This window comes from Malus sylvestris, chromosome 12 (genome assembly GCF_916048215.2).
Source record: "Malus sylvestris chromosome 12, drMalSylv7.2, whole genome shotgun sequence".
NCBI classification, from domain to species: Eukaryota; Viridiplantae; Streptophyta; class Magnoliopsida; order Rosales; family Rosaceae; genus Malus; species Malus sylvestris.
In genome coordinates this window covers 28,496,394-28,522,528 of record NC_062271.1, presented here as the reverse complement: position 1 = coordinate 28,522,528, position 26,135 = coordinate 28,496,394, and the positions used below count along the sequence as shown (strand labels likewise).

General features: G+C 37.4%; 1 long non-coding RNA gene across 3 annotated transcripts; it reads right to left on the bottom strand.

The window, feature by feature from the left end:
- Positions 1–621: 621 nt before the first annotated feature.
- On the bottom strand, positions 622–16,376 carry LOC126594503 (uncharacterized). Of its 3 annotated transcripts, XR_007613301.1 has the most exons (8): positions 14,804–15,528; positions 9,146–13,737; positions 8,972–9,040; positions 8,215–8,273; positions 2,557–7,148; positions 2,383–2,451; positions 1,343–1,684; positions 622–1,269 (listed from the first exon to the last, which is right to left on the bottom strand). It is a non-coding gene; the product is annotated as an uncharacterized LOC126594503 (long non-coding RNA). The 3 variants fall into 3 exon arrangements; XR_007613303.1 differs by lacking the exons at positions 622–1,269; positions 1,343–1,684; positions 2,383–2,451; ... (1 more) ...; positions 9,146–13,737; positions 14,804–15,528 and adding exons at positions 7,157–7,856; positions 15,735–16,376 and having other exon boundaries at positions 7,930–8,273; XR_007613302.1 differs by lacking the exons at positions 622–1,269; positions 1,343–1,684; positions 2,383–2,451; ... (2 more) ...; positions 9,146–13,737; positions 14,804–15,528 and adding exons at positions 7,157–7,856; positions 15,561–15,583 and having other exon boundaries at positions 7,930–8,273.
- Positions 16,377–26,135: the final 9,759 nt, after the last annotated feature.

Below are 26,135 nucleotides of genomic sequence, written 5' to 3'. Positions count from 1 at the left end.
AAAAAATATTAGTGATACGTTACAAGAATTAACAAATACCTAATTCAAATTATTCATTATCACCATTCAAAGCATAGAGGAAATATAAATAGCCAAATCATATATTATACATAATCGAATGCACTTAAACCATGTCCTAATGTGCTTAAATCATATAACCTAGTCGAATGCACATAAATCATAGTACTAAGTCAAATGTACATAAATCATAATACCAAGTCAAATGCACCTAAACTATGGTACCTATATGAATGCACCTAAATCATGGTACCTATATGAATGCACCTAAATCATAGTACCTATATGAATGCACCTTAATCATTTAGGTACTATCAATTAGGTCTTATCCATTCGGTATGGTCGGTTAGGTACTGACACACCCCGTCCCGAAGGAGGGCATGCTGGCCGTCACGTGAGAGTGACGTAACCATTTGCACAGTACGGAAGCTTTAATTATACAATTTATAAGTTGATACACCCGAAGGTGAGTCCTAATTTTGTCCAATCTGTCAGAACACCGTCGAATTCCTCGTAGTCACCACACATTTGTGATTCCTGAACCTGGAGGGGCGCAAAACCAAAATTGAGTGGGTCAGTAAAACAATTCTTTTCCAAATCCAAACATTTCTCAAAACGTTGTAACCCCTCTCCGTAAAACCTGTATACTTTCCCAGAAATGTAAAATATAAATATACATATATATTCTCAAAACTTCATTTTTACTATCTCAACATTATCTCTTTATCAATCATGCCATGCCATGTCATCTCAACATTTCTCATATTAATTATGCCGTGCCACATCATCTCAACAGTAATAAGGTATGCATGCATCAACATAATCATATCAGGTGCAAGAAAGTAATCAACCGTAGGCCCTCTAATAGCCCTATACGGTTGAACCTAGAGCTCAAAATCTATCATTATCACTCTACCGGAGTCACCTCTGTGACCCGTCCGGCCTTCTGCACACAAGTTACGCTCTAGTGCTTCTCATAAATCATCTGTGCACATAATCTAAGGTCACCCACCAGTCGGAATCTCACTAACACTCTCGCGACTGGTCTGTCGTACCCACTCCGCGTGGACTGTACGACTAGCATCTACTTGGATCCAAGGCGAGCGTGCGATGCGGTGAATACTATAAGCACTAAACCATGGTGCAGGATTTGAGCTCAATATATATCATCATCATCATAACAGTAATTAAATACTCATCTGTGCGTCCACCGCACCATTTCATACATATGCATCATAAATCAATTCTTACCTGTGCGTCCACCGCACCAATTCATACATATGACGCACCAATTCATACATATGCATCATATATTAATTCTTACATGTGCGTCCACCGCACCAATTCATACATATGCATCATAAATCAATTCTTACCTGTGCGTCCACCGCACCAATTCATACATATGCATCATATATTAATTCATGCATGGCATTTCAACTCACATTTCTATATACTTTTCATATCAATTCTATGCATGGTATTTCACTTCCCGTTTTTCCACATAACTCATATGCATTTCATTTTAAACATATTTTCATTTCAATTCAATTTCTGGGAAACGTCAAGTATATATATATATACGGAAAACAAAACTGCCCACTCACCTGGAGTTCGTCCAACAACTCCCTAGCACCACACATCAAGGCGTCATGACGATCGCCGCCTAGAATAGTAATCAAATCCAGGCTCAGAATTCATATCGATAGAATACATAACTTATATAAAATACGTCACTACGTTGATCGATCCGGAAGATCTGCCACTCAGATTTTAAATCCATAACTTCCAGAGGTCCACATTATACCTCTAGGACAACATCCTAAAATTTCATTACCATCCAACGGTTGGATTTCCGTCAATTTCCAAAACTAAGTGACGGTTAACATTTTATATTATGGACTTACAATTCCAATTCCGGAAGATCCGTAACTCGGATTCCCAATCCGTAAGTTCCAATAATCCTCAAATATTACGTATTACAACGTATCAAAGTTTGGTGATGATCCAACGGTCGGATCATCAATTCACATTTTCACCTAATGTGAAAACTATAAAACGTTATTTGAACACCTAACCAACAATCCTTAATAACTTTCTCATACGGTGTTCAATTTAGGTATATGAATATACCACAGTGATCTACTCGACGTCACGGACGTCGACATATTTTTAAAATAATTTTATTTTTATTTTTTTATTTTTACTGTAGCACCTTCTTCTTCCTTGGGTCGCCGGACTGGTTTTTCCGGCGGCCGTTTTCTGAACAGTTTTTCAAATTGCCATAACTTTGTCATTTCTCAACGAAATCAAGTGATTCAAAAACTAAAGTTGTAGCCCTTGAAGAGACAAATAGAATGGTACCTTGTACAACACCTAGTTCGCCGTATTTTGGCCGGAAAATTCCTCGAAAGCTTCGGAGGTCGCCGGAAACTGGGTATTTTTCAAATGAGTATAACTTCTTCAATACTCAACGAAATTGAGTGAAACAAAAAGGAAAGTTGTAGTACTTGATGAGACGAAGAGATTGATACCTACCTCGACTCCTAACTCGCCGGATATTCGCCGGAAAATGCCTCGAAAGCTCCGGCCAAACTTTGAACTTGTCAATCTCCGTGTTCTTACGTCCAAAAACTTCCAACGAAGAACTCCGAGCTTCCTTGGGACCTCACTAAGCTCACTATGAGCTTGTATTGTCCTAAAAATCAACCAATTCAAAGCTCATGAACAGTACACTTTCATGGGGAGTTTAGAATCTAGGTTTTCCGAAGTAAAACTTACCTGAAATGGATACCAACGTGATCGTGAAGTCCTCAGGATTCCAATGGTGGTCTCAAACTTGACGTTGGTATAGATTTAGGGTGGTTTTGGTGGTGGTCCGTGTGAGTTCGAAGGAGAGAGACAGAAAGAGTGAGAAATCGTGAAGGAGGAGAGAGAAAGACAGTGAACGGGAAATGAGGAGGGTTTTGAGGGATGTGGGGATCCCACGTGGTCCTTATTCCAATCTCCAAACACCAAACTTTAACATTTTAACCTAAAAATCTAAGTTCCATCCTTATTAAATTCCATTTTATTTTCAAACTTAGGAACCTAGATAATTAGCAACCTGAGCTTCACAAATTTAGTATTTCTTAAGGGCAATTTCGTCCATTCACAGCCACGAATATAATAATTTGGAACGGGCTGTGACAATCTTCCCTCCTTATAGAATTTCGTCCCCGAAATTCCAGCAACCAACCAATTCATCAACACTTATACCAACCTCGGTAAGTTTTTTTTTCATCCGATTCTTTTTCTCCCACGTAATTTTCTTCCGCTGAATGATTCCTTCACAAAACTTTTACCATTTACTCTATCTTAACTCTCAGGACCTTCTTTTTCCAATCCAAATTCTACTTTTCTAAGGTGAACACTTCTAAAATATAAAACCATTTACCTTATATACTCGATTAGTGGCATATCCATCTGTTGATGTCTTTTGTCATTCCTGGTTACTTTTAGGTTAACTTAATCACCTGAATACTTTGAGGAGACTCATCCATAGTCTCAGGGTCTACTAAAACTCTTTCTCGATCGAATCTTTCTCTACCCAGAAATATTCCATTCACAAGTCAACAAAACACACACATGACACACTTCATGAACCTTATGGCTTCACTTCGGAAACTGCGCAACCAACATACTTAAGAAACTTAGCAGTTCCGTAATCCAATTCTCTTTCCATTTCCGTTTCGAAACAGAAAATAGCTGTCTCAATCCAAAGGTTTATTTCTTTCTGCCTCAATCTGCTGACCAATAAAAATGTCGAATGGTATGATAAACCTTATTACTTTCGGAATATTGCAGAAGTTGAACAGTGAACTTCGTCCAATATTTGCTTGCTTCAAATCCTCAGCATTAGGCACATACTTTTTGTTTTCTTGTATCCACATACCATTTGAGTCTCGAGTACGACCTTACCAAAAGGCCTAACTTGAAACTTAGCAAGTATAACTTCTTCTCGATCTTTCATTCTTAACTTTACTTTAGTTGATTTCCAATCCACAAGAAGATAATCTTGGCAAGCGTACCAGATATTAATTCTTACTGCAGTCTTCTCATCAAGTGCTTCAGCTACAACAATTCACGATCACCCTGATCGTACAATCATAATCACTAAGTAATTCAATCCACCTTTGTTGCCTCATATCAAAATCCTTTCGAGTAAACAAATATTGGAGACTCTTTTGATTTGTAAAATCTTGCATTCTTATCAACATATAATGTCTCCATAACTTCACAGCAAGGATGATAATCGTGACTTCCAAATCACTAGTAGGGTAATTCATCTCATGAGATTCCATTTGTCGTGAAACGTATGCAATCACCCTAACATTTGCATTAGTACATATCCAAGAACATTTAATGTAACATCACCATATACCGATAATTATCGCTATCTTCTGGGAATATTAAAATACGTGCATGAGTGAGGAAATACTTCAGTTGTTGAATCCTTTGCTTACAATTCCTTCCCACTCATACATAACCTCTTTTCTCATCAGTCTCGTTAATGACAAAGCAATGACTAAAAATTCTTTCACAACCATCCAAAATAGCCTGGTAAGCTAAGAAATTCCAAATCTCAATTACGACTCGTGGTTGTTCCAAATTCTCAATTTCTGCTATCCTTTAAGGATTCACTTGAATACCTTAAGCAGACATAACAAATTTTAGAATGCCACTTGATCCATTTAACTTTAGCTTTTGCTAAACTTAGCATACAACTAACGTTCTCTCAATCTTTGCTTCATTGACTTAATACGTTTACATACTCTGCTCTGGCTCAGAATATGCCAGAATATCTTCAATGGAAATGATATCAATTTATCAAGGCATTATTGGAATACTTCATCCAATAACTCATAAAACAGCATGAGTATCCATATAGCATCACCAAACTTCATAAAAACTATAACAAGTCCAGAAAACCATCTTATGATCAACGTCACTTATAATATTCAATTGGTAGTAACCAGATCTCAATTCAATCTTTGAATCTTCGCAATTACTTTTGAGCTGGTTAAATAAACATCAGTACATCACCATGGATAACGGTTCTCAATCGTTACCCGACTCCATTATCTATAATCAAGGAATAGTCTTTAAAGTCCATTTTCTTTCTCACCAACAAATTGGTGCTCCTCAACAGTGTTGTACTAGGTTGAATAAAACTTTTATCAACCAATTCTCTCAACTGAATTTCCAATTCCCTTAACTCATCATGAACCAATCTTTAACATAAATTTATACCTGGCAACAAATCAATAATGAACCTCATATCTCTGCCTGAAGACAATCCATGTATACTTTCAGAGAAGACATCAAGAAAAGTCTAACTCTTTCGACATTATTCACACTACTCCAAACAACATCATTTAGCACCACATGAGCTAAGTATTTTTGACAGCCTTTCGAAAACAATCTCTTTGCTCTCACAGCATAAATAACAGCCTGACTCAATCCATTTTGCATACTTACAAAAGTAATCTCTGTTCATCCAGATCGATGGAAAGTACTGGTTTCCCATAACATTTCGTCTTGTCACAATTATAACCAACCAATCTAATGGAACAGAATTAACTGATACAATATATATTCTATTATTATTAAGCATTCCAAATAAGTACAATACTAACATAAAATAATCTACCGGGTTGCTTGCTTAACGAATCCACGAATGAGTTATTAATATTACGGTCTGCAGCCCGCAATACTGATAAATCATCGTTGTCTCGATAAGTAGGCAACCACTCTCAAAGATATAACATTACTATTTTGTTACTCAATGCAAAATACATACACTCGTCTCAACTACATTTATTTACTACTCTCTAGGTAATAACATACATAATAAGAAATATATCAGCCGAAGTCAACTAGAATGACCAATACGGCTGATTCAACTCTTATCTCAATAATACGTCGGCCGGATCCACTCCGCGTGGTTGGCACGGCCGAGCCTATAACTCACCAATTTCTCATGTGTCAGTCAAATCCATTTCTCATGGTCCGTACGGCTGAACATATAACTCATCAAATATCTCTGTACTCACGGTCAATCCGACCAAACTACTAAATCCATAACTCTGCTGAATCGACACTATGATTTCATGGAAAATTGTTGAGTACAACTGATTCTAGGGACGATTCACAACTCTGTGTCCCTTTTGTTCACATAAACACATTCATTAATTTCACATTTCCCAAAGTGTTAATTTTGTACCTGCTGCACAAGGTACATTTCCTTTACTCGAGACACCTTGTCTCAAATATCTGGGATTACCAGTATATCCATCACTTTTATTCTGACCAGCGACATTAAAACCTCAGCTGGAAGAATTAACTCTAGCTTCACTTCTTTCGAAGCTCTGAATCCTTCTATATCCTTGATATGACGAATCATTAACTTTATCGTCAACTTCCTTGATTCACATTTGCAAACTCTTGCTTACTACCATCGATAAATGCCGGAGGGATAAACTTTTCCTTAAAAAATTTTAAATAGGCTGATTCCTCTGGTGACAACAATTAACATTCCTGTTTCCACCAGGATGCAAATTCATACCCAAAACCAGGTAGTCGTCTCGACCCACCTGTCAGAAGGAAATTTCCTTTAACTTGCATATTCTGAAACATCTTTTCCAATTGGTTAAACCGTCACTCCGCTCCCTCAGGTTCATCATTTCATAAGGTGATTCAAATTCAACTCATAACCCGTCTTAAAATGTCCATTTTGATAATATACTGAATCACCATAATAATAGTTTCCCCCAAACCGCTAAATCAGGGAGACTAAATTCCTCTAACTACGTGGTTTGCTACGAGGCGGTGTAGTTCTGACAGAATTCACTATAAACTTCTCAAGATGTCCAAGATTGCAACCATGCTCTGATACCAACTGACACACCCCGTCCCGAAGGAGGGCATGCTGGCCGTCACGTGAGAGTGACGTAACCATTTGCACAGTACGGAAGCTTTAATTATACAATTTATAAGTTGATACACCCGAAGGTGAGTCCTAATTTTGTCCAATCTGTCAGAACACCGTCGAATTCCTCGTAGTCACCACACATTTGTGATTCCTGAACCTGGAGGGGCGCAAAACCAAAATTGAGTGGGTCAGTAAAACAATTCTTTTCCAAATCCAAACATTTCTCAAAACGTTGTAACCCCTCTCCGTAAAACCTGTATACTTTCCCAGAAATGTAAAATATAAATATACATATATATTCTCAAAACTTCATTTTTACTATCTCAACATTATCTCTTTATCAATCATGCCATGCCATGTCATCTCAACATTTCTCATATTAATTATGCCGTGCCACATCATCTCAACAGTAATAAGGTATGCATGCATCAACATAATCATATCAGGTGCAAGAAAGTAATCAACCGTAGGCCCTCTAATAGCCCTATACGGTTGAACCTAGAGCTCAAAATCTATCATTATCACTCTACCGGAGTCACCTCTGTGACCCGTCCGGCCTTCTGCACACAAGTTACGCTCTAGTGCTTCTCATAAATCATCTGTGCACATAATCTAAGGTCACCCACCAGTCGGAATCTCACTAACACTCTCGCGACTGGTCTGTCGTACCCACTCCGCGTGGACTGTACGACTAGCATCTACTTGGATCCAAGGCGAGCGTGCGATGCGGTGAATACTATAAGCACTAAACCATGGTGCAGGATTTGAGCTCAATATATATCATCATCATCATAACAGTAATTAAATACTCATCTGTGCGTCCACCGCACCATTTCATACATATGCATCATAAATCAATTCTTACCTGTGCGTCCACCGCACCAATTCATACATATGACGCACCAATTCATACATATGCATCATATATTAATTCTTACATGTGCGTCCACCGCACCAATTCATACATATGCATCATAAATCAATTCTTACCTGTGCGTCCACCGCACCAATTCATACATATGCATCATATATTAATTCATGCATGGCATTTCAACTCACATTTCTATATACTTTTCATATCAATTCTATGCATGGTATTTCACTTCCCGTTTTTCCACATAACTCATATGCATTTCATTTTAAACATATTTTCATTTCAATTCAATTTCTGGGAAACGTCAAGTATATATATATATATACGGAAAACAAAACTGCCCACTCACCTGGAGTTCGTCCAACAACTCCCTAGCACCACACATCAAGGCGTCATGACGATCGCCGCCTAGAATAGTAATCAAATCCAGGCTCAGAATTCATATCGATAGAATACATAACTTATATAAAATACGTCACTACGTTGATCGATCCGGAAGATCTGCCACTCAGATTTTAAATCCATAACTTCCAGAGGTCCACATTATACCTCTAGGACAACATCCTAAAATTTCATTACCATCCAACGGTTGGATTTCCGTCAATTTCCAAAACTAAGTGACGGTTAACATTTTATATTATGGACTTACAATTCCAATTCCGGAAGATCCGTAACTCGGATTCCCAATCCGTAAGTTCCAATAATCCTCAAATATTACGTATTACAACGTATCAAAGTTTGGTGATGATCCAACGGTCGGATCATCAATTCACATTTTCACCTAATGTGAAAACTATAAAACGTTATTTGAACACCTAACCAACAATCCTTAATAACTTTCTCATACGGTGTTCAATTTAGGTATATGAATATACCACAGTGATCTACTCGACGTCACGGACGTCGACATATTTTTAAAATAATTTTATTTTTATTTTTTTATTTTTACTGTAGCACCTTCTTCTTCCTTGGGTCGCCGGACTGGTTTTTCCGGCGGCCGTTTTCTGAACAGTTTTTCAAATTGCCATAACTTTGTCATTTCTCAACGAAATCAAGTGATTCAAAAACTAAAGTTGTAGCCCTTGAAGAGACAAATAGAATGGTACCTTGTAAAACACCTAGTTCGCCGTATTTTGGCCGGAAAATTCCTCGAAAGCTTCGGAGGTCGCCGGAAACTGGGTATTTTTCAAATGAGTATAACTTCTTCAATACTCAACGAAATTGAGTGAAACAAAAAGGAAAGTTGTAGTACTTGATGAGACGAAGAGATTGATACCTACCTCGACTCCTAACTCGCCGGATATTCGCCGGAAAATGCCTCGAAAGCTCCGGCCAAACTTTGAACTTGTCAATCTCCGTGTTCTTACGTCCAAAAACTTCCAACGAAGAACTCCGAGCTTCCTTGGGACCTCACTAAGCTCACTATGAGCTTGTATTGTCCTAAAAATCAACCAATTCAAAGCTCATGAACAGTACACTTTCATGGGGAGTTTAGAATCTAGGTTTTCCGAAGTAAAACTTACCTGAAATGGATACCAACGTGATCGTGAAGTCCTCAGGATTCCAATGGTGGTCTCAAACTTGACGTTGGTATAGATTTAGGGTGGTTTTGGTGGTGGTCCGTGTGAGTTCGAAGGAGAGAGACAGAGAGAGTGAGAAATCGTGAAGGAGGAGAGAGAAAGACAGTGAACGGGAAATGAGGAGGGTTTTGAGGGATGTGGGGATCCCACGTGGTCCTTATTCCAATCTCCAAACACCAAACTTTAACATTTTAACCTAAAAATCTAAGTTCCATCCTTATTAAATTCCATTTTATTTTCAAACTTAGGAACCTAGATAATTAGCAACCTGAGCTTCACAAATTTAGTATTTCTTAAGGGCAATTTCGTCCATTCACAGCCACGAATATAATAATTTGGAACGGGCTGTGACAATCTTCCCTCCTTATAGAATTTCGTCCCCGAAATTCCAGCAACCAACCAATTCATCAACACTTATACCAACCTCGGTAAGTTTTTTTTTCATCCGATTCTTTTTCTCCCACGTAATTTTCTTCCGCTGAATGATTCCTTCACAAAACTTTTACCATTTACTCTATCTTAACTCTCAGGACCTTCTTTTTCCAATCCAAATTCTACTTTTCTAAGGTGAACACTTCTAAAATATAAAACCATTTACCTTATATACTCGATTAGTGGCATATCCATCTGTTGATGTCTTTTGTCATTCCTGGTTACTTTTAGGTTAACTTAATCACCTGAATACTTTGAGGAGACTCATCCATAGTCTCAGGGTCTACTAAAACTCTTTCTCGATCGAATCTTTCTCTACCCAGAAATATTCCATTCACAAGTCAACAAAACACACACATGACACACTTCATGAACCTTATGGCTTCACTTCGGAAACTGCGCAACCAACATACTTAAGAAACTTAGCAGTTCCGTAATCCAATTCTCTTTCCATTTCCGTTTCGAAACAGAAAATAGCTGTCTCAATCCAAAGGTTTATTTCTTTCTGCCTCAATCTGCTGACCAATAAAAATGTCGAATGGTATGATAAACCTTATTACTTTCGGAATATTGCAGAAGTTGAACAGTGAACTTCGTCCAATATTTGCTTGCTTCAAATCCTCAGCATTAGGCACATACTTTTTGTTTTCTTGTATCCACATACCATTTGAGTCTCGAGTACGACCTTACCAAAAGGCCTAACTTGAAACTTAGCAAGTATAACTTCTTCTCGATCTTTCATTCTTAACTTTACTTTAGTTGATTTCCAATCCACAAGAAGATAATCTTGGCAAGCGTACCAGATATTAATTCTTACTGCAGTCTTCTCATCAAGTGCTTCAGCTACAACAATTCACGATCACCCTGATCGTACAATCATAATCACTAAGTAATTCAATCCACCTTTGTTGCCTCATATCAAAATCCTTTCGAGTAAACAAATATTGGAGACTCTTTTGATTTGTAAAATCTTGCATTCTTATCAACATATAATGTCTCCATAACTTCACAGCAAGGATGATAATCGTGACTTCCAAATCACTAGTAGGGTAATTCATCTCATGAGATTCCATTTGTCGTGAAACGTATGCAATCACCCTAACATTTGCATTAGTACATATCCAAGAACATTTAATGTAACATCACCATATACCGATAATTATCGCTATCTTCTGGGAATATTAAAATACGTGCATGAGTGAGGAAATACTTCAGTTGTTGAATCCTTTGCTTACAATTCCTTCCCACTCATACATAACCTCTTTTCTCATCAGTCTCGTTAATGACAAAGCAATGACTAAAAATTCTTTCACAACCATCCAAAATAGCCTGGTAAGCTAAGAAATTCCAAATCTCAATTACGACTCGTGGTTGTTCCAAATTCTCAATTTCTGCTATCCTTTAAGGATTCACTTGAATACCTTAAGCAGACATAACAAATTTTAGAATGCCACTTGATCCATTTAACTTTAGCTTTTGCTAAACTTAGCATACAACTAACGTTCTCTCAATCTTTGCTTCATTGACTTAATACGTTTACATACTCTGCTCTGGCTCAGAATATGCCAGAATATCTTCAATGGAAATGATATCAATTTATCAAGGCATTATTGGAATACTTCATCCAATAACTCATAAAACAGCATGAGTATCCATATAGCATCACCAAACTTCATAAAAACTATAACAAGTCCAGAAAACCATCTTATGATCAACGTCACTTATAATATTCAATTGGTAGTAACCAGATCTCAATTCAATCTTTGAATCTTCGCAATTACTTTTGAGCTGGTTAAATAAACATCAGTACATCACCATGGATAACGGTTCTCAATCGTTACCCGACTCCATTATCTATAATCAAGGAATAGTCTTTAAAGTCCATTTTCTTTCTCACCAACAAATTGGTGCTCCTCAACAGTGTTGTACTAGGTTGAATAAAACTTTTATCAACCAATTCTCTCAACTGAATTTCCAATTCCCTTAACTCATCATGAACCAATCTTTAACATAAATTTATACCTGGCAACAAATCAATAATGAACCTCATATCTCTGCCTGAAGACAATCCATGTATACTTTCAGAGAAGACATCAAGAAAAGTCTAACTCTTTCGACATTATTCACACTACTCCAAACAACATCATTTAGCACCACATGAGCTAAGTATTTTTGACAGCCTTTCGAAAACAATCTCTTTGCTCTCACAGCATAAATAACAGCCTGACTCAATCCATTTTGCATACTTACAAAAGTAATCTCTGTTCATCCAGATCGATGGAAAGTACTGGTTTCCCATAACATTTCGTCTTGTCACAATTATAACCAACCAATCTAATGGAACAGAATTAACTGATACAATATATATTCTATTATTATTAAGCATTCCAAATAAGTACAATACTAACATAAAATAATCTACCGGGTTGCTTGCTTAACGAATCCACGAATGAGTTATTAATATTACGGTCTGCAGCCCGCAATACTGATAAATCATCGTTGTCTCGATAAGTAGGCAACCACTCTCAAAGATATAACATTACTATTTTGTTACTCAATGCAAAATACATACACTCGTCTCAACTACATTTATTTACTACTCTCTAGGTAATAACATACATAATAAGAAATATATCAGCCGAAGTCAACTAGAATGACCAATACGGCTGATTCAACTCTTATCTCAATAATACGTCGGCCGGATCCACTCCGCGTGGTTGGCACGGCCGAGCCTATAACTCACCAATTTCTCATGTGTCAGTCAAATCCATTTCTCATGGTCCGTACGGCTGAACATATAACTCATCAAATATCTCTGTACTCACGGTCAATCCGACCAAACTACTAAATCCATAACTCTGCTGAATCGACACTATGATTTCATGGAAAATTGTTGAGTACAACTGATTCTAGGGACGATTCACAACTCTGTGTCCCTTTTGTTCACATAAACACATTCATTAATTTCACATTTCCCAAAGTGTTAATTTTGTACCTGCTGCACAAGGTACATTTCCTTTACTCGAGACACCTTGTCTCAAATATCTGGGATTACCAGTATATCCATCACTTTTATTCTGACCAGCGACATTAAAACCTCAGCTGGAAGAATTAACTCTAGCTTCACTTCTTTCGAAGCTCTGAATCCTTCTATATCCTTGATATGACGAATCATTAACTTTATCGTCAACTTCCTTGATTCACATTTGCAAACTCTTGCTTACTACCATCGATAAATGCCGGAGGGATAAACTTTTCCTTAAAAAATTTTAAATAGGCTGATTCCTCTGGTGACAACAATTAACATTCCTGTTTCCACCAGGATGCAAATTCATACCCAAAACCAGGTAGTCGTCTCGACCCACCTGTCAGAAGGAAATTTCCTTTAACTTGCATATTCTGAAACATCTTTTCCAATTGGTTAAACCGTCACTCCGCTCCCTCAGGTTCATCATTTCATAAGGTGATTCAAATTCAACTCATAACCCGTCTTAAAATGTCCATTTTGATAATATACTGAATCACCATAATAATAGTTTCCCCCAAACCGCTAAATCAGGGAGACTAAATTCCTCTAACTACGTGGTTTGCTACGAGGCGGTGTAGTTCTGACAGAATTCACTATAAACTTCTCAAGATGTCCAAGATTGCAACCATGCTCTGATACCAACTGACACACCCCGTCCCGAAGGAGGGCATGCTGGCCGTCACGTGAGAGTGACGTAACCATTTGCACAGTACGGAAGCTTTAATTATACAATTTATAAGTTGATACACCCGAAGGTGAGTCCTAATTTTGTCCAATCTGTCAGAACACCGTCGAATTCCTCGTAGTCACCACACATTTGTGATTCCTGAACCTGGAGGGGCGCAAAACCAAAATTGAGTGGGTCAGTAAAACAATTCTTTTCCAAATCCAAACATTTCTCAAAACGTTGTAACCCCTCTCCGTAAAACCTGTATACTTTCCCAGAAATGTAAAATATAAATATACATATATATTCTCAAAACTTCATTTTTACTATCTCAACATTATCTCTTTATCAATCATGCCATGCCATGTCATCTCAACATTTCTCATATTAATTATGCCGTGCCACATCATCTCAACAGTAATAAGGTATGCATGCATCAACATAATCATATCAGGTGCAAGAAAGTAATCAACCGTAGGCCCTCTAATAGCCCTATACGGTTGAACCTAGAGCTCAAAATCTATCATTATCACTCTACCGGAGTCACCTCTGTGACCCGTCCGGCCTTCTGCACACAAGTTACGCTCTAGTGCTTCTCATAAATCATCTGTGCACATAATCTAAGGTCACCCACCAGTCGGAATCTCACTAACACTCTCGCGACTGGTCTGTCGTACCCACTCCGCGTGGACTGTACGACTAGCATCTACTTGGATCCAAGGCGAGCGTGCGATGCGGTGAATACTATAAGCACTAAACCATGGTGCAGGATTTGAGCTCAATATATATCATCATCATCATAACAGTAATTAAATACTCATCTGTGCGTCCACCGCACCATTTCATACATATGCATCATAAATCAATTCTTACCTGTGCGTCCACCGCACCAATTCATACATATGACGCACCAATTCATACATATGCATCATATATTAATTCTTACATGTGCGTCCACCGCACCAATTCATACATATGCATCATAAATCAATTCTTACCTGTGCGTCCACCGCACCAATTCATACATATGCATCATATATTAATTCATGCATGGCATTTCAACTCACATTTCTATATACTTTTCATATCAATTCTATGCATGGTATTTCACTTCCCGTTTTTCCACATAACTCATATGCATTTCATTTTAAACATATTTTCATTTCAATTCAATTTCTGGGAAACGTCAAGTATATATATATATATACGGAAAACAAAACTGCCCACTCACCTGGAGTTCGTCCAACAACTCCCTAGCACCACACATCAAGGCGTCATGACGATCGCCGCCTAGAATAGTAATCAAATCCAGGCTCAGAATTCATATCGATAGAATACATAACTTATATAAAATACGTCACTACGTTGATCGATCCGGAAGATCTGCCACTCAGATTTTAAATCCATAACTTCCAGAGGTCCACATTATACCTCTAGGACAACATCCTAAAATTTCATTACCATCCAACGGTTGGATTTCCGTCAATTTCCAAAACTAAGTGACGGTTAACATTTTATATTATGGACTTACAATTCCAATTCCGGAAGATCCGTAACTCGGATTCCCAATCCGTAAGTTCCAATAATCCTCAAATATTACGTATTACAACGTATCAAAGTTTGGTGATGATCCAACGGTCGGATCATCAATTCACATTTTCACCTAATGTGAAAACTATAAAACGTTATTTGAACACCTAACCAACAATCCTTAATAACTTTCTCATACGGTGTTCAATTTAGGTATATGAATATACCACAGTGATCTACTCGACGTCACGGACGTCGACATATTTTTAAAATAATTTTATTTTTATTTTTTTATTTTTACTGTAGCACCTTCTTCTTCCTTGGGTCGCCGGACTGGTTTTTCCGGCGGCCGTTTTCTGAACAGTTTTTCAAATTGCCATAACTTTGTCATTTCTCAACGAAATCAAGTGATTCAAAAACTAAAGTTGTAGCCCTTGAAGAGACAAATAGAATGGTACCTTGTACAACACCTAGTTCGCCGTATTTTGTCCGGAAAATTCCTCGAAAGCTTCGGAGGTCGCCGGAAACTGGGTATTTTTCAAATGAGTATAACTTCTTCAATACTCAACGAAATTGAGTGAAACAAAAAGGAAAGTTGTAGTACTTGATGAGACGAAGAGATTGATACCTACCTCGACTCCTAACTCGCCGGATATTCGCCGGAAAATGCCTCGAAAGCTCCGGCCAAACTTTGAACTTGTCAATCTCCGTGTTCTTACGTCCAAAAACTTCCAACGAAGAACTCCGAGCTTCCTTGGGACCTCACTAAGCTCACTATGAGCTTGTATTGTCCTAAAAATCAACCAATTCAAAGCTCATGAACAGTACACTTTCATGGGGAGTTTAGAATCTAGGTTTTCCGAAGTAAAACTTACCTGAAATGGATACCAACGTGATCGTGAAGTCCTCAGGATTCCAATGGTGGTCTCAAACTTGACGTTGGTATAGATTTAGGGTGGTTTTGGTGGTGGTCCGTGTGAGTTCGAAGGAGAGAGACAGAGAGAGTGAGAAATCGTGAAGGAGGAGAGAGAAAGACAGTGAACGGGAAATGAGGAGGGTTTTGAGGGATGTGGGGATCCCACGTGGTCCTTATTCCAATCTCCAAACACCAAACTTTAACATTTTAACCTAAAAATCTAAGTTCCATCCTTATTAAATTCCATTTTATTTTCAAACTTAGGAACCTAGATAATTAGCAACCTGAGCTTCACAAATTTAGTATTTCTTAAGGGCAATTTCGTCCATTCACAGCCACAAATATAATAATTTGGAACGGGCTGTGACAGGTACTATATAATGTATGTCCGATTAATTTGGTACGGTCAATTAAGTTGTGATTTCACATTCTATTTTCACAATGTTGCTTGATTATCCCCCCCCCCTCCTCACATTTTTCATGTCCAACAAATCCTTGTCTCGATAGAAAATTATTCAAGATGATGGATCATATTTGTTCATAAAAGTTTGCATCTTTTGGGGACTTGTGTTTGATTGGATGTAGTGCTAAGAGTGTTAGTACTCATTTAGAAACAACATGATCCTCTCCGGATCTTTTTGGCGAAGATTTTAGGAATTTGTTAATTATATTCGTTCATCGTATATCGTACGATCAGTTTTTGTTAAGTACTGTTTGTATTTAATTTTAAATAAAAGTATTTAAAATGATTTCTAATCCCATGATGTACGATAAACGGACACAATTCACGGATCTCTGAGATCCTCACAAAGAGGATCCAACTCGGATTCCATTTATAAATGCTTTTAAGATGACTGAAAGTATTTATAAAAAAAAATGTTTTGGGTTTCAAATGTTTTTAAGATGATTGAAACATCAGTTATATACTTTGTTTAGAAAGTGCTTTCAGTCATTCTAAAAACAATTTCAAACTAATCTTAATTATAGAGAAATTCTCTTTTCAATGTCACTGCTGACTTCTCCTTTTGTTCTCAAACAAGAAAAAGGAAAACCAAAGAATGGGGGGTTATATTGAGACAAAAACCAAAGCAAGTGACAAAGTAAATTTGTAAAAGGTTTAAAAAATCATAGATAGGTTCAATCTAATGGTGGAGAATTGTTTTGTTTTCTGTTTGCCTCTGGCCCCTTTTGCAGGATCTCTTTTGATTTAAAGTTGTTTTTATGAAGTATTAATAACTTGATATTGCACACTGTTTTTCCTTATTCTTTCGAGTTCTTTGCTTTGAATGGTATTCAAATATCAACGCATGATAGGTTTGAAATACTTCCATAAAGTTCTCAAATTTCATACATGGATTGCATAAGCTCTTTCGATTCAAACTTACCAACCAAAACGTTGGAGATATCTCAAGCCAATCATATACTACTATTTGTTATAGTTTTATTTCTTTACAATGTGTTGTTGACTTAAAATATCATCGCTTTAGAGTTATCTTTGACAAAGTAGATTTTTGTACTTGAGTACAAGGTCTACAATCTTGTCCAACCAATAATAATGGTCTCATATATAACTCATAAGTTAGAAGGTCACAGTTGCACCTATCTGTTTCAATAACGTGTATGAAAGCAATTGAAAATTTTAGCTTAATTGTTATGGGAGCTATGTCATCAAAAGATGATATGATCCCCATGATTTAAAATTTATGTTTTGTAGGTGTGTGTGGTGTTCTGTTGGGTTGTGAAATGATTTTAAAGTCCTCCATCACATCCCTCACCAATAGGTGAAAATTTTCAGTGTGTTTGGAACACTGTCCGGCATATTAAGTGTTATAATATAAGTGGTTGAAATTTTTTTTTGTCGAGTATTCAACCACTTGTATTATGATACTTGTGTATCAAACCGTGTCTCAGCACACTGCAAAAGCCTCCAATAGGACATATGATATATTTTTTTTCACCTGTTCACGGTGGAAAAAGGGGATTCTTTGGGGACAAATTGAACAGAACAAGTCTCCAAAGTTTTATTTTGAATTGTAAATGAAATGGTAAATAGGTTTCTTTTGTTTTAGTTACACCTATACCCAACTTATGACATATTTACGTACTTGAAATGAGGAAGCTTTGAATTGAGAAATTAAGGAATATAAGAGAGAATGAACGAGAATAAAATCAACTACTCTTCCGAATCAATCTATTACACGGGTTTTCAAGTTTTGAATTACAGACCGTACGCATGCTTTTTCAAAAAGTAAAAATGAAAACAAGAAGGGACGCATTTGACACGTCCAATTGAGAAAATTGGTCTCAATAAGCTTGAAAAATGTATAACCTTGAAAAAGTGAGCCACATTAGGTCCAGAAGAAGAGATGGAGCAGAAGAGAGAGGAAGCCGTTACCATGGAAGGAGAGAGAAAAAAAAATTATGTGGGGCGAGTTGGCACAGTAGAGTTTCACATCCTTAATTCGTTGTTACCATATAGAAATTATATATGTGCAATGTTATTCTTACCATATTTTTATGCCACTTTATATGACATATGATGTGGACATGCATACCATTTAAATTAATCAGAATTTAGTTTAAATTGAAAACCATTTAATAAACCAATAATTAAAAAAAAACTGGAATTAAATGGTGATTGTGGCATAGGATGAGTCTTCTCCTTCCTTCCGCATTCAATTCTGCTTCTTCTCCCATTTCTTCTTCCACGCCATTTTTTTTCAGCCGCCTCCTAAGGAAGGAGAAGACTCTTCGTATACCACAATCACCATTTAATTCTAGTTTTTTTTTTAATTATTGGTTTATTAAATGGTTTATTAATTTAAATTATTTTTTGATTAATTTAAATGGTGTGGCTGTTCATATCAGATGCCACATAAGGTGATATATAAATGTGGTATAAAAACATGGTAAGAATATCATTACCATCCATGGCAAGTTAGCCACTTTCAAGCCGTTTTCCGACCAAACGCTATCGAGAAAGGTACCATTATCTTTGTCTCGTCGAGAAGTATGATTTTCGTTTTTGAATCACTCGATTTCGTTGAGCATTGAAGAAGTTATGAACGTTTAAAGTTTACCCAGTTTCTGGCGAGTTTTTCAATTTTTTCGCAGATCAATCACCTTTCAAGCTATTTTCCGGCCATCTCCGGCAACCATTGGGCTTCCAAATAAGTATAATCTTATTCTACACTTTCCTATCTTCAGTTTGATATATTATGGGTCAAATTTGGTTAAAAAACGATTGAGATACAAAGTTTTAAAAATTGCCCAAAGAGTTTTTAACGGAATGATCAAAATTATGAATGGTGGACAATCTCAGGGACCATTTATATTGATTTTCAATCTCAGTAACTATTTTTATTGATTATGCAAATCTTAAACACCATTTTGACTATTTAGTCATATATACTAACGCGCAATGGAAAAAACATTGTTTCTTAACACAATGTAAAGATGGAGATGCCCCTTTTGTGCAACTGTTATTGCCCCCACTTAGGGGTATATTCAATTGAGATTTTGAGAGATTGTAATGAATTTATAAATCTATGGATTTTTATAGAGTTTAATTGATTTGTAGAAATTTCATATAAAATTTTGATTCAATTCGCTTGAAATCTCATAAAAGAGGTGAGATTTATGGATGCTTAAAATACACTACGAAATCTCTCCAATTCCCTATAATTCCTCAACTTTCTTAAATTCTTTAAAATCAATTTCTAATTAAATAGACCTGGAATGTTATAAACTTCTTTAAAATCCTAATTAAATACACCCAGATTTCTTAGGATTTTAATAAACTATCTTAAAATTCTATTTGAATACATCTTAAATTTCAGAGAATCATTTAAAATCCTGATTTAATACCCCTAGATTCATTAAAAGAATTAAAATCTCTCGAAATCCCAAATACACCCCTTTTAATTTGACAGCACAATAAAATTCCGATAATACTCCTGCCTACACGTTGGGGTGCTTTCCTTTCATCCACACGCTTTACTGTTCCCAAGTCTGGATGCTTCCGCACCCTTTGATCCACAAGCACCTCTTCTTTTCGCTCCGTTTCGTTGCTTTCTCCTCCACCGCTGAGTTCTTGCTTCGGTAACAATCGGACACGTCCCCACACCTTTTCCTTCTTGCTGCAGTTAAGCTTTCCTCCTCCACCACCCAGTGCTTGCTTCAGTCCGAATCAATTTTACCACCCAAAAACCCAGATCGCTGTTGCTCATCCAAAACCCACACAGCCGCCACCACCACTTCATCCATCACCACGTTTTACAGATTCCTGTTGACTGAAGGTAAGCGAAAGTTGCCCTCTTCATATCTTCAAGTAAATTTGATTATCTATTAATTTCCCCCATTTATTTTTCAAATTTATATCAATTGCTAAGATTTTAGAAGGGTGTATGGGTTTGGGTAAATTTCATACGCTTGAGGTAGAGCTTTTGTAGACAAATATTGGTTATCTGGCATTTGAATTGAATTGGTATTGATTTTTTTTTTTTCATATAATTTTGGAACGATGAGATTGTTGGATTTTCTGTTATGCAGTGATGTATTTAGAGATGTGTATAAGAAGAAGAAGAAGAAGTTTTAGAGAGAAAATGAAAAGACAGAGAGAGTTCTCAAAATCTCAGTGAGAGCCAAAAAATGCTCTACTGCACATATTCCTTCTTTCCTCAACATTTACATGACTACTAGGGAGAGAAGCTACGTGAGCCTATGAGCTCATCATACCATTCATTACAAGACCCTATGAGATCTTGACACATGTTTACATCCAAGCCTAGCACAATATCATCTAATCTCAGCCCTTGATCACTAACTGATTTATTTACACTTGCTAAAGAAAGGAAAATACAGTTTAGACCTTAATCAACTAACACTCCCTTCTAAGGTCTTAACTGAGATTACCCCAAGCTTATCCCTCAAGGCACAGAATCTGTCTTTAGCAAGTGCTTTGGTGAAAATGTCAGCTAGTTGCTCCTCACTTTTGCAGTATTGCAGATCAATTGTTCCTTCTTGAATTGCATCTCTGATGAAATGAAACTTCCTCTTGATATGTTTAGACCTCTGATGGAATACCGGATTCTTTGACATTGCAATTGCTGATGTGTTATCACACATCAAAGGAGTTGGTTCGATCAATTCTTCACCAAAATCATGCAGCACAAATCTCAGCCATGTAGCTTGAGTGGTGGCTTCTGAGGCACTCATATACTCGGCTTCAGCAGTTGAGAGTGCAACACTCTGTTGCTTTACAGAAGCCCAAGAAAATGCACCACTGCCAAAGCTGAAAGCAGACCCTGATGTGGACTTCATGTCATCTTCATCTCCACTCCAATCACTATCACAAAATCCTATGAGTAGAGCTGCATTTCCCTTTTCATACTTAATTCCATAGTCAACAGTTCCTTGCACATATCTGAGGATCCTCCTTGCAGTGCCAAGATGTTTGATGGAAGGACAGTGCAAGTACCTGGCAAGTACACATGCTGAGTACAAAATAGCAGGCCTTGTTGCAGTTAAGTATAGAAGACTGCCAACAATTTTCCTATACAATTCTTCATCAGCAGCTTCACTCCCATCACCTTTCCTTAGCTTATCCGTGGGAGGTAAAGGTATTGAGACAGACTTGCAGTTCTTCAAACCAAACCTGTCCAGTAAACTCAGTGCATACTTTTTCTGGTGAATAAAGATACTCCCTTCTTGTTGGATTACTCCAATGCCAAGAAAATGATGCAACAAGCCTAAGTCAGACATCTCATACTTGTTCATCATCTCACATTTGAAATCTTCAATCATTTCTAAACAGCTTCCAGTATAAACTATGTCATCCACATATATAGAGACAATCAGAGTTCCCTGTCCATTCACATGTTTCACATATAAGGTGGCCTCACTTGGACTTTTTTTAAACCCACTCTGCAGCAAATGAGTATCAATATTGCTGTACCAAGCTCTGGGAGCCTGTTTTAGACCGTACAGGGCCTTTTTCAACTTATATACTTTGTGTTCTTCTCCCTTGACAATATATCCATCTGGCTGATCTGTGTACACTTCCTCTTCAAGGATCCCATTCAGGAAAGCAGACTTTACATCTAACTGGTATAGTTTCCATCCTTTCTGTGCTGCCAATGCAATGAGTGTTCTTATAGTGTCCAATCTAGCCACAGGTGCAAACGTTTCATTAAAATCAATTCCGGGCTTTTGAGTGTACCCTTTGGCAACTAATCTTGCCTTGTGTTTTTGTACAGTGCCATCCAAATTCAGTTTGGTTTTGAAGATCCATTTTACCCCAACAATTGGTTTGTCACTTGGTCTATCAACCAATCTCCAAGTGTCATTCTTCTCAATCATAGTAATCTCCTCATCCATTGCTTTCTTCCAAGCTTCATCTTGAGAAGCTTCAATGTAATTCTCAGGTTCAATGACACTGAGTCTACACTGAGCAAACACTTCATTCAGATCTCTCCACTTCTTTGGTGTGTTGTCATAGGTTTCTGTGAGTGGAATTTCACTTTCCATATTCACAGTGTTAGGAGCATCATTATGTACACTGGAAACATACTCACTTCTTGTATTTGGACAAGATAAACCAGAGGAACTAATATTAGTTTCTTCACACACACCATTTTCTATCTCAGTTATGCTTATACCCTCATTAGCTTCTGAGAAAGGTACTGAGAAATGCACAGTTTCCATATTCTCCCAATTAAGAGCAGCATCTTCATAAAAAATAACACTCCTTGAGACAATGATCTTGTTGAGTTTCAGATCATACACCCTGTAACCCTTTTCTCTTGTCCCATATCCAACAAATACACCTTTCTGTCCAGTTTCATCCAGTTTCTGTCTTAACTGGGTTGGCACATGAGTGTAGCAAACAGATCCAAAGATTATCAAGTGTTTTACCCCTGGTTTTCTACCACAGAATTCTTCAAAAGGAGTCTTGTTCTCTAGTGCTTTGGTAGGACACCTGTTAAGCAAGTAGACAGCAGTGTGAACTGCTTCACCCCAGAACTTGAGTGGTAATTTTTTTTCATAGAGCATGGTTCTTGCCATCTCAACTATGGTACGATTCTTCCTCTCAGCAATACCATTTTGCTGGGGAGAATAAGCAACAGTGAGTTGCTTTTCAATACCAACATCTTCACAAAATTTTTCAAATTCTAGAGATGTGTACTCTCCTCCTCTGTCACTTCTGATTTTCTTCAGTTTGTAACCAGTTTGTAATTCAGTCATGGCCTTGAACATTTTAAAAATTCTGAATACCTCAGATTTGCACTTCAGAAAATAGACCCAACACATTCTGGACTTGTCATCTATGAAGGTGAGAAAATACCTGCTACCTCCAAGTGTCTCACTCATAGGTCCACACACATCTGTGTGTACAAGTTCTAAGGGCAACTTTGCTCTCCATTTCTGTTCTTTGCTAAAAGCCTCTCTGTGAGCCTTTCCAGTAGCACACCCTTCACACACCTGATTGTACTCCTTTAGATATGGCAGACCATACACCATACTCCTTTCTTGTAACAATCTCAGGCTGTCATAGTTTAGGTGCCCAAATCTTCTGTGCCATTTCCATGTGTTACCTTCAGTGGTAGCAATATTTGCTACAAAATGATCCACATGATTAAACATTAGTGGAAAGCATCTATTTCCCTTCATTTTCACAGTGGCTATATGATCTTGTAGTTCACAATCTCCAAATATGCAGGCCATGAAATTACCAAACAACAACCAATAGCCATGTTCAACCATTTGTCCTACACTGAGAAGATTTTCATCCAAACCAGGTACAATCATTACTTCTGGTATGAACCGAATTCCTCTTTTGGTCTCCACAATCAGTGTGCCTTTGCCAACTGAGTCAACCAATTCCCCTGTGCCCATTTTCACCTTACACCTTATACTTCTGTCAATATTGATCAGCAATGATTCAGTACTGGTCATGTGGTTACTGCAACCACTGTCCAGATACCAAACACCACTGTTTTCTTGCACAGAGGCCTTATGACAGGCATAGAACATCATTGCATTATCTTGAACATGATTCAAATAATTTGCAGTATGATTTTTCTTTGGTTGGTGACAATCTCTCACTACATGGCCAAATCTGTTGCAGTTATGACACTTCGGTTTTCCTTTGAACCAACACTCTCCATGATGAGCCTTATCACAGATCTTGCACTTTTGTTTAACACCCTCAGTGATCTCACCCTGTCTCTCAGGCTGTCGAGTGTTGTTTTCCCACTTCCTAGACATAGACTTCCAATTCTTCTTTCCCTTACTGTGATTTCCCTGTGTGAGTGGCCTATTCTGTGCTTTAGGTACAAGACCCATAGTGGAGAAAGCATGCTCCGTGCTTGTAATTTCATCAACATGTCTACTCAATCTAAGCTCATAACTCTTAAGAGATCCTACCACTTCTTGCACAGTCACAGTATTTAAATCAGAAGTTCTTTCAATCACAACACAGATTGGATCATATTTACTGGACAAACTAATCAAAACCTTTTGAACTTCTCTTTGATGAGTGAGGTTCTCACCATAAGATTTCATTTGATTAATTAATTCAAATAGTCTAGTAAGATAGACAGATAGAGATTCATTCTCCTTCATTCTCATATACTCAAATTCACGACGTAAACTTTGAAGTTTAACAGATCTTGCCTGTTCATCGCCGCGAAACTCCTCCTGGAGTAGATCCCAGGCACCCTTTGAGGTCTCTTGATTCACAATCCGAGGGAAGATCTCCTTCGAGACAACACTCTGAATAATGCCCAGTGCCTTAGCATCTTTCATGAGCTGATCTTCCATGTGTGCGTCCAACTCGTCATCATCTCCTTCATCATCATCCGATGAGGATGAATCTTCCTCGTCTTTCTCCTTCTTTGTTTTCTTCTTTTCTCCTTTCTTCTTCGATTCTGGAATAACAATTCCTTTGTCAACCAATTTCCATATCCCATACGATTTGAAAATGGTGACCATTCTCACTTTCCAGAACTTGAACTCCGTTCCATCAAAAACGGGAGCTCGTAAATCACCGCTTCCAGATCCAGCCATTTAGCTTGAATCGGAATGAAATGGAGAGATTTCACGTTGGATTCTCTCACACAGTTTCACAGAATTCAACGCCCAGTCCGAAATCGAACCTAGGCTCTGGATACCATGTTGGATTTTCTGTTATGCAGTGATGTATTTAGAGATGTGTATAAGAAGAAGAAGAAGTTTTAGAGAGAAAATGAAAAGACAGAGAGAGTTCTCAAAATCTCAGTGAGAGCCAAAAAATGCTCTATTGCACATATTCCTTCTTTCCTCAACATTTACATGACTACTAGGGAGAGAGAAGCTACGTGAGCCTATGAGCTCATCATACCATTCATTACAAGACCCTATGAGATCTTGACACATGTTTACATCCAAGCCTAGCACAATATCATCTAATCTCAGCCCCTGATCACTAACTGATTTATTTACACTTGCTAAAGAAAGGAAAATACAGTTTAGACCTTAATCAACTAACAGAGATGGGCCATAGGTTGGCATATTTGAATGATGTATAGATCAGTTTATATATGTGATGATCATATATATTATGTGTACAGAAAGAGAAAGAAATTGAAGGTTGTCGCAACCAGTAACAGGTATTGGGCATACCTATTAGTTTCTGAACCACTTAGATTATAGCAGTTGGCGTCGTCCGAAAGCTAAATTTTTTCTGGGTTCAGAGGAGATACCGATGAGCTTTAAGTGTAAATTGTAAATAAGTTGGGAGATTGAGAGATGAGCCGAGGAGGGAGATAGGGAGAGCAGGAAGCAGGCAGCGCGGTGATTTTTTACGTGTTGAGAGGGAGGTCGGGAGATTGAAATGTTGTGTGAAGGAATAATCCAGACTAATGAAGAGGCAAGGCATCTCACTGTGCAGTTTTAGAAAAAGAATAAACAATAAAAAAATTGAAACATGTGTTTTCCTGTTCTTTCGCTGTGTTTAGTACCCACACCAATTAACTTTGATAAATTATCTTTACTATCCCATATCATTTCATAAAAAAAAGAAATGCATTTTTATCTTTACTATCGCAGAATGTGTTGATTTTTTATGTTTAAGATA